The sequence below is a fragment of the Vombatus ursinus genome, unplaced genomic scaffold (genome assembly GCF_900497805.2).
Source record: "Vombatus ursinus unplaced genomic scaffold, bare-nosed wombat genome assembly UNPS02014818.1, whole genome shotgun sequence".
NCBI classification, from domain to species: Eukaryota; Metazoa; Chordata; class Mammalia; order Diprotodontia; family Vombatidae; genus Vombatus; species Vombatus ursinus.
Window position 1 is genome coordinate 34,384,963 of NW_020954596.1, and position 13,486 is coordinate 34,398,448.

General features: G+C 42.0%; 1 pseudogene; it reads left to right on the plus strand.

Annotated features, from left to right (window-relative positions):
- The first annotated feature begins 7,505 nt into the window (after positions 1-7,505).
- Positions 7,506-7,860, plus strand: LOC114023393 (annotated as a pseudogene).
- Positions 7,861-13,486: the final 5,626 nt, after the last annotated feature.

Below are 13,486 nucleotides of genomic sequence, written 5' to 3' on the forward strand. Positions count from 1 at the left end.
CAATCCCCACTAATTAATATAGTGGAGTGTGTTATTAAGTATCAGCTTTGCCATCAGAAGATAGTAGTTTGTGAATAAGTCACACGTGCTAGTTTAGCCTGGGTGGCTTGCTCTTGTACCGCATTAGGGGCATATATTATGCTGTCAGAAGATAAATTATGTTTTCTCATTTGGCTGAGGTTAATCAGGATGCTCAAAGGGTCTCTGATGCCAGCTTTGCTTGTGCTAAGATTAGAGGATTCTTCGTTCTCTGTTGGACACAAAGAGCTACGATGTTGGGCCTGGAGTCAGGAAGACCCATGTTCCTCAGCTCAAATCGGCCCCAAGATGTTTACTGGGTGAACCTGGGTAAGACACTTCACCCTGTTTGCCTCAGTTTCCTCATCTGTAAAATGAGCTGGAGAAGGAAACGGCAAACCATTCCAGTGTGTTTGCTAAGAAAACCTCCAAATGTGGTCATGAAGAGTGAATTGAGAATAAGTGAATGTTAGGGTGAATGTCTCACGGTCTCATGAGAGCTCTGTTGAGGGAACTTTCCCATGGGAGTTCTAGCTTCTATCAGTAGAAGCTGAGGGTCACAACATAGTTGCGTGGCAAAAATAAGGAAGTCTCCCAGGACCTCTCTTTTGCTGACATGCAGCTCCCACGGTTGGTTTGGCTCTCCTCTCACTGGGAGATGAGTCCTGACACGAGCTCCAGCAGACCTGATGATTGGCTATCACAGGGGGTTCACGCTTTGAACATGCATCACTAGGGCCATGAAAGTCAGCTAACTGCACTCAATAAACGGAGATTCTGCCACCTTGCTGTCTCCCGCCTCATCCATGCGTCTCGGGGTTACAGAGCATTGAGCTGGTCTCATGCTCATCACTGCAGAGGCCGAGTCAAGTGAACAGCCTCCTCCCTTGGCAGGAGGCATCTCTTCTTTCAGTAGCACCATTTCTCCATGACTGTTCAGCTGGGGGTGGTAGAAGGAGTGCTGAATACAAGGAGCTAAGACATCTCCAAAGGCCTCGTGATGGAAAGTGCTATCCACATCCAAAGAAGGAACTATGGAGTTGGAAGGCAGATCGAAGCATACTATTTGCTACTTTTTTTCTTCTTCAGTTGTGTTTTGTTTCTTCTTTCTGGTGGTTCCTCCTATCGGTTCTAATTCTTCCTTACAACATCACTAATGTGAAAATATGTTTAATAGGAATGTATATGTATAGCCTATATCAGATTGCACACCCTCTTGGGGGGAGGGGGAGAAAATTTAAAATTCAAAAGCTTATGGAAGTGATTGATAATTCAAAATAAATTAATAAAGAAAGAAAGAGTGCTGAACCAGGAGAAAGGAAATAATACACTTAGTACTTACTCCCCAAAGTTATCTTAAGAAAGAAATGAGAAAGGGCTTCCCAAGCCTTTAAAATGTGATCTAAGTATTAACCCTGGCAAATGCTATGTATCTAAGGCTTTCCTCCCTGAGGTTTAGTGAGATAGGGCTAGAGTTGTGGTTCTTGCTAATCAAAGGACATAATTTTAAAGCCCTTCAAACAGTGCTTGACACATAGTAGGTGCTATAAAAAATGTTAGTTATTATTATCATTCATCTTCACACAAAGAGGAAAGGAAGGAAATGAGCATTAAGTACCTAATATATGACAGACACTTAACAAATATCTCATTGGATCATCACAACAATCCTGGCATTTTGCAGTAGGGGAAACTGAGGGAGATAGGGCTTAAATATCATAAGTGTCTGAGGCTGGATTTGAACTCAGGTCTTCCTGACTTCAGGCCTAATCCCTGGTATCTTCCCTCTGCCTCTTCATTTGGTTCAAGAAACAATTTTTGTGAACTTAAAAAGTTCTTTATCAATTAACAAGCATTCACTGTGTCTCCTTACTGCCTGCCTCCCCTCCCCTGTCCTCACTAAAAAAAAAAAAAAAAGACAAAAACAAAAGTCTTGGAAAGGTAATGGATAGTCAAGCCAAACAAATTCCATTGATTGTGTCCAAAACATTCACGTCTCATTCTGCATCTTGAGGTTACCAGCTCTGTCAGGTGGTGAGTGCCATCCTTTCACCACCAGTCCTGCATTCATCTGTTCAACAAATATCTAATTATTTAAGTACGTTCTCCTATACTTATTACATAATAAGGATATTTATTAGAAGGACCTGTGGACAACATTAGATTTTTTTCCCATCACTGGATCAGTGATTTCATTAGTGTGGGGTGGATTTTCTCAGCAACTTAATTACCAGAGCCACTGAAAGATTAAGAAACTTGCCCAGGGTTACCCAGAATTTGGGGGCTAAATATGCCAAGACAAAAAGCAAAATAGTTCTTGACTTTGAAGGGCTTACTTTTACTAGCAAGATACAATAGAGGCATAAATAAAGTTTAAATACAAATAATATGTAGTAATTTAAAGAGGGAAAGAAGGAAATAAGTATTTATATGGCACCTATTATGTGCCAGACACTATGCTAAGCACTTTACACCTGTCTCATTTGGTTCTCACAATAACCCTGGGAAGCAGGTGCTCTAACTATCCCCATTTTACAGTTAAGGAAACTGAAGCCTAGAGAGGTTAAATTACTTGCCTAAAGTCACACAGCTTGTAAGTGTGTGAGGCCAGATTTGGACTCAGGTTTTTCTGACTCCAGACCCAGGGCTCTATCCTTTGCATCCATCAGCTGCCTCTAAGGGAGAGAGTGTTAATAACTGGGGTGGAAGGGAAGAAAATGGAGCTAGTCAGGAAAGCATGAAGGAAGCCAAAGATTCTACAAAGGGGATTTGGGGAGAGAGGATCACTGATGCTAAGGCAGAGAGTTATTGAATGTCATGCATGAGCGATAATTAACAGACCAGTTTGACTGGATCAGATAGTGAGTGAAGGGGTGTATTATGAAATGACTGGATAGGGAAATAGGTTCTTAGAAGGTTTGAAAAATTGGGACTTTGTAATCAATATTGAGGCAATAGGGAACCATTGAAGATCTTAGTGGTCTTTTGTTTTATATCACCAACATTTCCCATTGCATTCCTCATCCTCTCCCAGCCAAAGAGTCAATGAACATTAAAAAAAAAAAAAAGGCTGGTATTTATTATATTCGGTGTTCTATACCCATAGTCCCTTTCCACAAAGTCTTGGGAGAAGTGCCTTTTCATATATGTTGTGTGGAGCCAAGTTGTTTACTAGAATTATGCAGCTTTCCATTTTGATTGTTGCTGTTCTTTTATTTTATATTTATTTGTATTTATAATTTGTTATTTATACTTATAAATATTCTGTCAATATTTATTATATAACTTATAAATATTATTATTTCTGTTTCTATTGTTACAATCATTGGATATATTATTTCCTTATGTTAATTCATTTTACACCAGCTCATTCTAGTTTTCCAGCGCTTCTCTACATTCATCATATTCTTTGTTCTTATATCATGATATTATTCCATAAATGCTTTTTTAAATGGTCAACAAATAATGCATGATGTGATCTTGTTTTTTTCTGAACCATTTAGCTGACTTTGTGACTATAAAGGTGTTATCAGCTGTAGAAAATTATCCATAAACAACTGTCTGAAGATGGCGGAGTAAAAGCGGAAACTCACATGAACTCTCCCAATTTTCCTTTCAAACAATACTAAAATAATACCTCAAAATGAATTCTGGAGTGGCAGAACCAATGAAAAGACAGGGCAAAACAATTTTCCAGCCTAAGACTACTTAGAAGGTTGGCAGAAAAGATCTATCTCACTGGGTAAGAGTGGAGCAGTGTGACACCGGCCACGTCAAGCCAGAAGCAGGCCTTGGGGGTGACTGAACTAGTGGCAGCCACTTGCAGATCTCTCAGCCCACAGATGGTGGTAAGGGAGTCAGACAAGTGGTCAGAAGATTACAAGGGACTTTGCTGGCACGGATTGCAGGACACTATTGTATTGCCCATACACCTTTCCAGGTTGCAATCCCAGAGTGAGGAGAAACACTATCAGCACTGGGGACCCTGATCACAGTGCCAGGGTGAAAAGAGTACTTGTGGTCCCTCACAGACCAGAGCACAGGCTAGGAAAGCAATGTCCACACCTCTTCTAAGATCATACCACTTCGGAAGAACTGAAAACTTACAGACCCCCAGAACTGACTCTGAACACAGCTGCACAAAAAACCTAAAGCTTGGGACAGTGCCTCCTTCACCCCAGGATCAGAGCCCAATTTTAACAAAGTTAAAAATCAAGAAATAGATTGGAATAATAAGCAAAGAACAACAACAAAAAGAACCTGACCATAGAAGTTACTATGGTAACAGGGAAGATCAAAACAGAAACTCAGAAGAAGACGATGAAATCAAAGAAACTACATACAAAACCTCAAAGAAAAATGTGAATTGGAGGGGCAGCTAGGTGGTGCAGTGAATAGAGCACTGGCCTTAGAGTCAGGATGGACCTGAGTTCAAAGTTGACCTTAGACCAAACACTTGACACTTACTAGCTGTGTGACCCTGGGCAAGTCACTTGACCCCAATTGCCTAAAAATAAAAAGTGTGAAAAATGTGAATTGATTTCAGTGCCTGGAAGCACTCAAGAAAGGTTTTAAAAATTAAATAAAAAATTAGGTGAAAAATCTGGAAAAGAAATGAGAGTGATACAAGAAAATCATGAAAAAAAAGTCAACAGCTTGGTAAAGGAGGCACAAAAATATTGAAGAAATAACCTTAAAAATCAGAATAGGCCAAATCATAAAGAAGGCACAAAAATCCACTGAAGAGAACTATATAAGAAGTAGAATTGGCCAAATGGGAAAAGGCATACAAAAATTCATTGAAAAGAAGAACTCCTTTAAAAAATAGAATTGGCCAAATGGAAAAGGAGTTCCAAAAGCTCACTGAATTTTTTAGGCCTTTTCCCATTTGGCCAATTCTGCTTCTTATATAGTGGATTTTTGAGCCAATATTGTCACTTTCCATTTGAATGTTGGAGTCTACATTTCCAGGTCTGGGGTGACAATGGAGGAAGACAGTGGGTTCAGATTGGGTCCAATGAGGGTGTTTTGTGGTCCACTCTCATCATTGGAGATTCCACCCAGGATTGAGAGAGAACACGTTGGTTCTGTGATTCCTGAGGGGAAGGGCTCCTCTAATGACTAGGTTAAATGGAGTGCCCAACAGGTAATAAATAGCAGAGCTCTTTTGAACCCAGGAATTCTGTCTCCAAAGCCAATACTCATATGTACTTAAATGTTTCAGTTCATCCTATTGTCAAGTTCTAAAATAAATCTGAAAAAAAGTCATGAGTTGAGGAATAAAGCATCTTTAATTGAGATAACAGGACAGGAAATCTACTACCCTGAGGGATGTCCCATTATTGTGAAGCAAAATGGATTTCCCAACCAAGAGACCCATGAAAAGGTTCTTTATACTTTTAGGAGGGGAGGAGGAGGTATTATGAGGTAGCAAGGCCTGTTCATGAGGTCATGAGATTCCAGCTGCCCTCAGCAATCTGAACAAGGCCAAACCACTTCATTTTGGCTATTTTGCCCAATAGAAGGGGTAAGGACATTAGGGGGCTATTGTCTGGCTCAATATGGCTTTGTTTGCAAGGAAAGGTTCTAGGGTGGGGACTTCAGGCATGGTTCAGTTCAATCTAATTGTTATAGTTCTTCATTCTCTAAGATTACTGATGACATTAGGAGGGGGATGTATTGACTGGCAAGTGAATTGGATTTAAGCGGGACAGGACTGTGCAAAGTCATCAGCCTCACTCTCTCCTCCAGAGTCATTGGAGTCCAGTGGCAAAGCATAGGTCAGGTTGACTGGCCTTTTTAAGCTAAGGTCTTTCCCAGGTCTCTGTTTGTCAAAGGTAACACCCATTCAGTGATTATAGGCCAGATAAGAATTGAGGCAAAAGATGGCCTAGTTTGACTTCCCAAACCAATCAATCTGGGAAGGAAGGCTCTCAGAGTTTCTGGTCAGGACCAAAACAATTGCTATTTACACTCACTCTGAGCCATCAGAACCCAAACAATGAGCAAATGAGGCTTGGCCTGGGACCTATTATTGCCCAATCACTGAGAGTGATTTGGGTTTAAAGGCATAGTCAGATAGCTCCATTTGAATCCCAATGGGCTTTATTAAAGCCTGGTTTAACCAAAGCAATATTTCCAGAAATCATGAATGAAAATTGCATGAGACAAAAGAGTTAATTGTTCCAGTTTTTTTTTTCAGATAGAATAAATAAATAAGTTGGGGAAAAGATTTAGCTCACAAACTCCTACATATTTTGCAAAGTGTAAGCAATCAAAAACACATGTAAGGATATGACTCCCCAAATGGACAGAGGGAGAAGAGGAGGTGGAGAAGGAAAAATATGACTCAACTTAATAAACACTATCTTAAGGGCAGGAATTCAAGGACTCTACTGGAATTCTGAGATTGCTAAGATAATTAAGAGATAGTAAAAGTTAACATTACATTTGGTATTAATTTTGTCATTATATTAGCAATGTTTCTGTCACTGTGAACACCTGCTTGGTTTTTTCCCCCCCTTCTTCCTAGTCTGTACTTATTGTTTTGGGGAAGGCTCTTTTTGGACTGGACTCATCAGTACAGGGAGATGGTGGTAAAAGGACTTCCTCTACCAATGCCTATTGGCACCTCTTCAACACATAGTGTTAAAGAATTATCTAGGCCTCTGAGAAGTGAGGTGATTTGCCTTGAGTTAAAAAGGTACTGGATGAATTTGACCTTCCTCACTTCAAATCAACTTTTAATCTACTAGGCCATGTGATCTACTTCCCTTAGTTTGCCCATATGATGAGGATGGGATCTGGACCCCAGAAAGGAAAAACCCTGGACTTTCCCACGGCCAAATCTCTGGTGTTATTGCCTGAAGCTATAATCCCATCAATTGGCCTTTCATTGTGGCTATACCCAATCTCCCTTCTATTGTTTTACCTCCCTATGGCCTCTGGCCATTTCCCATACTTAATCTTAGATTGGCTCCATTGTCCAGGTCCCAGGAGTTCTGTCATCCCAGTTTACTGGCCACTCCCATCCAGATCTCCTCAGGCCCCTCTTCTGGTCACCCCAAACTAGTTGGCCACTCCTAGATCCCTCTCACAGGCTTTCCCATATAAAGTTCATCTTGTCTCCTTTAAGATGCTGGGATTCTTATAATCTAGCCACTGCTCAGATTTTCACAATCTAGCCAATAGCACACAGATGCTCAGATTCCTTAAGAGCCTGGTTAATATGGCAAATCTTCAATAAACCTTGCTTTTGACTGAAAGAAGGCTTGGGTGGAATTCTTTTGGGCAGGACCTGGCTGTCGTGATTTTGGGATTCCAGGACCCTTAACCTCTAGACCTCATCACATCTGCAAAAAGTACAGCAAAACTAATGATAGCTACTCTAGAGTTTGAGGGAAAACACCAACTTTGGCAAATAAGCTTAATTGTAATTGTAATTGTAATGCTGAGAAGCGGCCAGCTGCTTGTGGGAGGTGGTTTTGCTTCTTCTCGTTCTGAAGGCTCTTCAACCAGTTATAATGTCAGCCGACAATGATGTTTCCTTCTCCACTTATGATGAGACTTCAGGATCAAAACTTGCTCAAAAAGCTAAAGAGGCACCATTTGTTCCTATTGGAATAGCAGGCTTTGCAGCTATTGTTGCATATGGATTATACAAACTGAAGAGCAGAGGTGATACTAAAATGTCTGTCCACCTGATTCACATGTGTGTGGGAGCCCAAGGCTTTGTAGTAGGAGCAATGACCGTTGGTATGTTGTACTCCATGTATCGGGAATACTGGGCAAAACCCAAACCTTAGGAGGAAAGATGCTGTCTTCATGCTGATGTTTTAGAGCTAGATAACTCACATTGAGGTTAGTTGTTTTATGTTTAAAAATAAATCATTTAGGGATATGTGGTTCTAAAAAGCAGCACATGTCAGACACAACCCAATCATGATATTTTAAAGATTGGATTTGTTTTTCATGGAAGCTTTAGTTTCCTAGGTGATTCAAGGTATACTGATTGGTATCCAAGAGTTAATTAGGAGAGCTAAGTTAGTACAAAAGGAACTAGTCATTGAAGCTTACTTGGGTGATAAATTATATTCATATTCCTCCAGTCTCAAAAATTAATGACTAACAAATCACAGGGCCAAGATTCATGTAGCTCCTATTGTTTAAAATGGGACATATTTTGGGATATAATATGGGAAACTGCTTTAACACAATTCAGGAAACATTTCCTCCTTATCTTATAGAATGGTGGAAACTTCAGTGTCTAGGGCTGCCTGGCTTTGACTAGAGCCAAAAGAACATCTGTAAGAAAAACATGAAGTAAAATATTGTAGCAAGAGTTTTCTTCTCTACCTTCACCATAGACAACTTGTTTGTATTTAAGATGAGCCTTGAACAGTTGTTAACCAGGTTACTTAACACAGTAGTATTTCTTATAAAGTTAGTAAAAGATGAGAATAACAAATGGTATGGCTTAGTTATATTTTTGCTGCTACCATATTAAAATTGTTTTTTAAATGCCATCTGTTTTATATGTATTTGAAGTGCTTGCTCAGTAAAGAGAACTCTTAAAATGTGCAGTATTAGTATTGTGTTTTCTCTATCAAGAGTCATGTCCAACTGAAATACATCACTGTCCTTTAGATTTGATGGTTTCATATTATAGGCAGCATTGTCCTTACACAAATGTTGAAATATTTAAGTAATGCTTTGTTACACTTGTGGAATTCTAATGTTTAAAATGAATTTACATTCCATGGTAATAACATGGTATGGATATTATTAAATAAAATGAACACATCACAAAAAAAATTGTAATTGTAATGCTTAGTATGGAGCTTCCACCTGGATGAGCACCTGAGCATTGATTAGGTAAACATTCTTGGTCTTTGTTTTGAAAAGATTTGTCAAAAGATTTCTAATTGGCCATCATTTTTTTATCCGACCCTTCCCGCCTATAAATACCAATCCCCACAGAGCAGAAGCTGAAAGTCACATTTTCCCCATATCTTCTTTAGGAGGAACTTTCAGGGGCCTGGGGAGACACTGGGGTGGCCACAAAGCGCCCAGAGCCTCTAGAATTGTGTGTGGCCTGGACTCAGATTCGCAGCTCCTTTGGTCGGGCTTACACATGGAATGAGAAGGGCCCCTGGTGTCCTGTGAGGGACTGTCTGATGTTGGCAGCTACCAGGTTGGGCGCTGTGGCAAGAGTAGGGTAAGATCTGGGTATTTTGGAAGTCGAGGCAGGGGCTGTGGTAGGCAGAGTTGTAGTGAACTGGGATGGGCTGGATACGGAGAAGCCCTGAGGCAGTGGGCAGTGCTATGTGAGATAAGCTGGGTGCAAGGAAGTAGCCGGAGCTTGAGCTCCTGAGGCAAGGGGTGGTGCCACGTGGGAGTGGGACGGCAGAGGACTGAGTTCCCTTTGCTTAGTCCCCTCCCTATATGCAACGTCATCCCCAGACGCCTCTTGTGACCTTCCTGACTTCCTGGGTCCCTTTGTGCAGCACTGACCCCAGACCCCTCCTGAGTCTGACTTCCTAGGTCACGTACTCTTGTCTATGCGCCAATCCCAGATGCCTCCTCCCTGTATCCGGTCCTAGCCTCCTACGTCACTCCCTCCCTCTTGGTGTGCTAAACTCAGACAGCCCCTTCCGGTATCTGACCCTACAATCATTGGCTAGTAAGCGGGCTGGGGAGGAGGGGCTAGGTAGGTACTTAGGAACGAGCGTGGTCAGATCACGCACGTGCTCTCTCCTGGCTCCTGCCCTGTTGCTCTGGCCTTGCTGCTTGGGCTTGCTATGATGGCTTGCTGTGATGGCCTCTGAATAAAGCTCTGGTGTTGGTGCCTCCCGATGGCTCGTCTCTGTGTGTTTATCCGGCTGAGGACCGAAGACTCAGGAGTGAGTATGACTCTGGTAGTGTGCTCCTTATAGGAGGAAAGGGTACCAGTGTGCGGCCGGCAGAAGGTCGGCGCGCGGCCTGTACAGTGTCCGAGAACTGAGAGGGTGAGAGCAGGTGGGCATTTTTCACCCAGCTGCCAGGACGCTCTGCTGAGCTCTGCCCTGCTCTGCCCTGCTCTGCCCTCCTCTGCTCTGCTCTGCTCTGCCCTGCCCTGCCTGGGAAGCATGACTGGAATCACTGCGCAGACGGCAGGTAGGCTGTGGCCCGGTGGGTTGGCCAGGTGCGGGATTGGAATGTGGAGTGCGCGCTGACAGCAGCAGGAGTTGCTGGAGCAGCCGTATCTTTGCGCAACACCTTCCTCTATATATACCCGGGGCTCGGGAATACCTGGTGGAGTCATTCCTTTAGTTCTTTAGCCCGGGAGGAAAAAAAGCACTGGTGAGTACAGGCAACTCTGAAACTAGGACAGAGATTCTTATTTTAAAATCACTCAAAAGTTTGTTTCCACTCCTCTTTTTCTCCAGACAGCTCTGGCTCTTAAAAAGCTACTGAGGGTGGAAGATGTATTGGCCATCCTTGTAGCATTTCTAGGAAGTACTAACGAAGGTTTTGTTTTGTTTTGTCTTTTTTGAAGTCCAAATTCTTTATCACTAGATTTCTGTTTTTCATTTATCTTTAGGTCTTGAGATTGAAGAAGTAGGGACTCTGAGACCCAAATGATGCTTCTGTCAGCTGTCCATTAGACAGACTGTGCTCACAGCACAGTGCCTACAAGGATTTCAAAGTGTTACCTGTTGAAAGTGCTTGTGCGGAAGGGTGGCTGGCTGCCTGTTACCCTGGAAGGAAGGTTTTCTCTGAGTTGAAGAGTGGAGGGTGAGATAGCTGTCACTTTTCAGCGGCTACAGGACAATGATGTGGGCCAAGTCAGGCTTGTGAGGAGGCTGTAGGGATAAAAAAACTATTCAACCTAAGAGACTTCCCTCAAGCTCAGAGAATTTGGGGAGCAAGGGGAGTCCAACTTCCCTGGGCTGGTATGCATGGGGGCATGGGAGAGCCGTTAGCAAAAATTCAACCCAGTGTGCACTGGCCTAAAGAAGTTGAGATGTGGGGTGGTGTCCACCACCTCCTTTGTGGTTGCCATAAATGTGGGGATAAAAATTATTCAATCTACAATAAGACAGAGGCAGAGCTCTGAGCAAATGGCACTTTATTGAAGGGTGCATGGTCTCCTTTAATGAAGTGGACCTCACATATTCCTCAGGATCTGAGATGCCCCCTCCTTCCACTGCCCTATTTTTATAGGGTTAGATATCTAGACATTCAAGAACAGCTATACAAATACAGAATAATTCTGTTGGTTGACAGATGATGCATAGGCTAAGATAAGGGAAAATGATCTTCAGCAGGGTCACAAGTTGGGTGAAGCAGGAAATATCTCGAATGACTAGGTGGCCACAAGTTGGATGGGCTTCTCCTTAGGTTAGGCAGGAGCTATACATACACTCCAAGAATATGTTAGGGGGATTTTCCATATCATGCCACCAGTCATGCTTAGTTTGGTCATGGAATTTGAGCAAAACAGGATGGATATCTCCATCAGCATTCCTATAGTTACACAAGTCAGTTCCACAGCTGATAAACAGGTGACGAATATTACATTAGAGTTTGAGACATATTACAGGGCTCTTCTATTAGAATCTTTAATCCTATGTGACATACAAAGTATGGATTAATACATTGCTTATTCTTACCCAAATATGCAAAAGAGGCATGGCAAAATACAGAATCTCATTGGTTGATAGACCTTGCTCTTGAGGGCCAAAAATGACATATTAGTGGGGGGGGTACATATTGGATGAAGCATGAGGCATCTCCACTGACTAAATGGTCACAAGATAGTCACCTGCTCATGTTGGACAAGAGAGAATGGTCTGGAGGTACAAAAATAAATTTGAGGGACTTTATGTAGTTAAGTCACCTCTGTCACACTGGGCTTGGTCACTATGACAAGGAAAAAAAAGGGTGGAGGGCCTCTAGTTAACTTCTTATGATTCAGCAAGTGTTCTTAGAATCTGCAACTCACAGTTCTGGTGCCAAATATGCAGAATTTATAATCACTACCTTTATCATATCAAATTAATACTGATTGGAATACAGTAGGGGTCCTCAACGAATCAAATTTCTCAGGCAGTTTTTGCATGGGAATATACATATTTTAAATATTGATCTACTTCAGTGTTAGAAGAGTGCAATATCTTCTGGGAGTTTATCCTAGTTTTAGGCGGTGAGGGCAGTAGGCTAATTTATGCCAACACAGAGAAAGTAATCCAAAATTTTAAGGCAGTGTTGATGTGAAGGCAAAGATGACCAGAGGGAGTAAGAGGTTAGTTAGGAGTAGGAAGAGAGCTGGCTTTGGAGGCAGAGGACCTGCTACTTCCCACCTGGGAGACAGTGGGATTTCTCCTTGAGCAGCCCCAGTTCCCTCATCCTATGGGTTCTTTGCTTAATGCTACTGCTAGAGTAGAAATCTAGGATCAAATCCTGGATACCAGTCCTGGTTGGGTGACCTCGTAACTCTCTGAGCCTTAGCTTCCTTCTCTGTAAAATGGGGATAATGTTGTGATGAAAGTATTTTGCAAACTCCATAAGTTTCTATAAAGATCATAAACTTAAGAGCTGGAAAGGTCTTGAAGAGGCCACCATCCAGTCCAAACGTTTTATTTTACAGATGTGGAAACTGCCAGAGAGGTTTGGTAACTTGCTACATAGGTAGAGTCTAAGTTTGAACTTGAGTTGTCTGACTTTTTAATCCAATGTTCTTTCAGTTGTTGAAGCTGCTCTTTCTCCTGAATGGAGAAACTCCCTCATTGTTGCTGGGATGAGAGTGATGAAGCTCTGCTCTTGGATCTGCAACAACGGGGGTAGAATTGGAGAGAAAGAATCTGCTTTTCTCTATTTTGTAACGAAAAATAACAATAAGAACCTACATCAAATCACTTGTGTAAAATGCTATAAATATTAACTGTTATCCCTCTGTCTACCTTTCCTCATGACCTAGGTAGGATAAAATTAATTTCCCTCTTTTCCAAACAAGGAAAACTGACTCCAAAGTAAAGAGAATTGCCTGGGGCCACATGGCTAGCCTGTAAGGATTGGAGCTAGGACCTAGGCTTTTTGACAATTATCCAGAATAATGTGGGCAGGAAAACAACAAGAATAGTTAGAATTCAAATCATCATGAAACCTGGTCTTGCTTGTCTGCTTTCCTGGCAGACCTTTTCCTTGGAACTGCAAACCAGTTCTGGGTTAGAACTGGAAAGGATCTCAGAGGTCAAGTCTAACCACCTCAATTTACAGCTGACAAACCTGAGACCCAGGGATGTTAAGTGAGTCTCCCTAGGTGAGATAGATGATCAATATGAAGGAGAATTTTAATCAGGGTCCCCTGTCTCCAGAAGTTATGTTTCTTCCATTGTACCAGCACTGCTTCTGATGCTGGTTTAGGGGTTCAGAGGTGCTGGCACCCCAAAATCACAACACCCGGGTCCTGCCTGAAAGAATTCAA